General features: G+C 34.2%; 1 pseudogene; it reads left to right on the top strand.

Annotated features, from left to right (window-relative positions):
• Window positions 1-1,035: 1,035 nt before the first annotated feature.
• LOC111901101 (nudix hydrolase 3-like) lies at window positions 1,036-3,136 on the top strand (annotated as a pseudogene).
• The last annotated feature ends 451 nt before the right edge of the window (window positions 3,137-3,587 follow it).

The following is a 3,587-nucleotide window of genomic DNA, read 5'->3' as shown; positions in this document are numbered from 1 at the left end:
TACAAGCCCATAACCATAGCATATACTTCCATTCGCCCTCTATCCAGACCAACTGTTCTTTCGGTTAGGCATCAGAGAAAAATTCCAAATAAGAAATTCCATATGCACGGTAACACAGATTTTCTAAAGTCACTTATCTTCTCAAGCTCTGGTTGATGGCCCATTTCATTAAACATATGGATGATTTGAGAATTAACGGGTTTGAAAAATGGAGGGTTGGGAATTTCCAAAAACTCAACGAACATCTTCTTCGTAAGTTTCACCAGTTTGTTGTTGATAAGGTTGAAGGTTATGACATCGGTGGTGAAGTTGTGTGAAGCAGAAGATGAAGCCAATGACAACCAAGTCATCGGAACTGAGAAAGATCTAAACATTGCAGTGGCCAGAGAGGATCGTTTTAGAGCAACGATAAGCATCTTCAGCTCTTCGGGATAAGAAGAAACATTCGGATCAACCTGATAATTTGTGCTTTGGATTTTCATCAGGGATTGAGAAAGAACTTCATCAGTGTTCACTACAAGAAAAATACCCTTTAATGATGCACGAACAATGACACTCGCTGTTTTACGATACGTATTTCTGTGTGCCCTTAAAAATAATGTCAGCCATCAAAACTTTAAGGATAGAGGACACAGATTTGTGCGTGCCCTAAAATTATTGTCCCACAAAAAAAATTATAAACACGGAGGGCACCTAAATTTAATGGGTGTCGTCTACAAATGTCGCTTTATATTTTTTCGTTTAAACGCGCGTTTTTAAAGAGGGATCCTCTAAAATTAGAAAATTCTAAAATTTTGAAGTAACCTCCCTTGTCTATCATAAAATTTGTTTTGTAGTCTTGAACATGTGGTGTTTTGCTGGTGTTTTAATTGAGGTTTGGCCTTCAGTTTCCTTGAGTTCTGACTTCTGAGAATGACATCTACTAGTAATTAATGTCCTTTGATTCTCTGTGGCTATGAATGTGTTGAAGGAACACATAAAGATTATCCGACCCTTTTTTGAAAATATGCAAGTTTCTTTCTTGATTATCTTTTGATGTCACTTCTCTCTTATGCAAGGAATATCCAGGTAGGTATAGAATATCTTTTGGTTTCTTTTTATTTTCATCTTCATAGTTCATATATAATAATAATAATAATAATAATAATGAGGTTGTTTTGTTTTTTTTTTCAGATGCTACCATGGGAAAACCTATCTGTTCTAAGAAAGCATGAGGTCTACCGCATGCCTTCTATTGCCAGTATATCTTCCACATTTTAAAGACGTTGCAAATTTCAGGAAAAGGAAAAGGATACTTGTGCAGTCTTCCCAACACAGAAGCTGCATTTTTTTTTTACTTTTTTCTTCTACTACCTACATTACATATAATCTTAAAAATTATTTATTTATTTTGAAAACAGGTTTAGTCTTATTGTGCAGCCTATAGCTGATGTAGGCATTATAAAGGAACAACGGGAACTTGTTGACTTTGACTCTTTTTTCACTCACACAATTTGCCATGAGTGTTGTCATGGGATAGGACCACATACAATAACACTTCTAGATGGTCAAAAGTCAACTGTGAGATTGGTGGGGTTTTTTTTTCATTCCAAATTTAATAATCTTTATAAAATTATAATTGCTTTATATGAATCGACAAACAGGAGCTACAAGAACTACATTTATCTTTGGAAGAAGCTAAAGTGGACATTTTTGGTCCGTGGGCCCTAAAATTTCTTATAGATAAGGTCAGTGGTATCTTGATATATAATTTTTAATTAAAATATTAATTTGTGTAAAGTAAATTTGAAGATAATGAAAAGTTGACCATATTTTTGGGTTGGTTGACCAGGATGAGCTTCCAAAGAGCCTGGTCAAGTCAATGTACGTGTCTTACCTTGCAGGTTGCTTCCGGTCTGTACGTTTCGGGTTAGAGGAAGCTCATGGGTACTCCACTCGATATATTTATATATTAATCTGATTAAAAATGTTTTTTTTTAATTATTATTTTGAAAATTTGTTACCAAAAAAGGTCAACTACAGTTCAACTGGTTATTTGAGAAAGGGGGTTTTGTTTTACATCCTGATGAAACATTTTCTGTTGACTTTGATAAGGTAGTGTGGTTGTTTTATCATTTATAACTTATAGATCAAGTTCCCATTGGGATGATAATGAAAAATTACTGACTTTTTTTTACTGGTTTGATAAATGATAGATTTAAGATGAAATCGAGGGGTTAAGTAGGGTTATACTTACAAAACAAGGAAAAGGTGACAAAGATGTTGCTCAACAACTTCTTACAAAATACTGTGTCATGACACAACCTTTAAAACTTGCTTTGAAAAAACTAGAAATGGTTCAGGCAAATTACTTAACATGTATTTACTACTATTTAGTAATATATAACTTCAATTATCCCTCATATTTACTCCTTATTTTATTTTGATTTGTATTTTGCAGGTTTCAATGGATATAATACCGGACTTCCCAATTGCTGATAAATTGCTACAAGAGAAGTCATAAATGCTTCTTTTTTTTTTTTTTTATAATTTTGTTGTTACTTGTACTTACTTGTTGAAGTCAGGAGTTTGATTCCAAGGTAAACATTACTTATAACTTTCTATATAATATTTTCTTATATAAAATTTACATTTCTAACTTTTTGGTGTTATTTGGTGTTTTCTCATTTCAGGTTCAAGTGTTGAATACAATCTCCGTGTTGATTGCCTATGTTGGTGACATCATCCTATACGCCTTTGAATTGGTTCAATTTTTTCAAAAGGTATTTAATCCAATTACTACATTTTTAGAATAAAATTGTTCAATCAATTTGTTTAACTGCAAAAGAATTCTTTTTTAATTTAGAGTCATGGGAGGAATCTTCTAGTGAAAGCCTTCTGCAGATTCAACTTCTAACTGCTCTGAAGAACTTTGTAGTTGCACTTGGGTACAAGTCCCCTATGTGAATACAATGTTCTTCTCCATGTTCTAGTTAGTGGGCTTCATGTTAATAGCTCAGATGAACTTCTTGAAGACATTTTCACTGTGATGTCAGATCTCCGCCACAGCAGAAGACCAGAAGTGCCGCCGGATGTCGATGTCGCATCATTTGGCGCCATCCGTGGGACCCGAGCAAGTAGGAAAAGCCTCAGATAGTTACAAGCTCGTTTTTCCCTTAGATCTGTTCAGATCTATTGTGCTTCAGCTCAGGTTTGCTCAGATCTGTTCATGTTTAGCATCATCTGGTTCAGATCCGCTTGATTCTTGCCGAGATCTGTCCAGATCTAATTATCCACCCTTAAGATCTCTCAATCTGATATGTTCTATCTTTCAGAACTCTTTATTTGCTTAGTGTTCTTGCTCAGATCCTTAGAGTTGTTTCCGTTTTTAAGCTCAGATCTAAATATTTGTTCAAGTTTTCAGCTCATCTGAGCATTTATGGAGCTTGGAAAGATATTTCAGAACCGTTTTTCGTTTATAATTTGATGGTTTTTTCAAAAAGTGGAGAAGAAATGAAGTTTTCATGGTTTTTACCTCATCTCTACTTGTTTTCCAAAAATCGTTTTTCGTTTTTGATTTCCTTGGCAAAACAATGTTGAAGTTGTTT

The sequence above is a fragment of the Lactuca sativa genome, chromosome 6, assembly GCF_002870075.4.
Source record: "Lactuca sativa cultivar Salinas chromosome 6, Lsat_Salinas_v11, whole genome shotgun sequence".
Taxonomy (NCBI): domain Eukaryota; kingdom Viridiplantae; phylum Streptophyta; class Magnoliopsida; order Asterales; family Asteraceae; genus Lactuca; species Lactuca sativa.
This window is presented reverse-complemented; position numbering and strand designations above follow the sequence as displayed.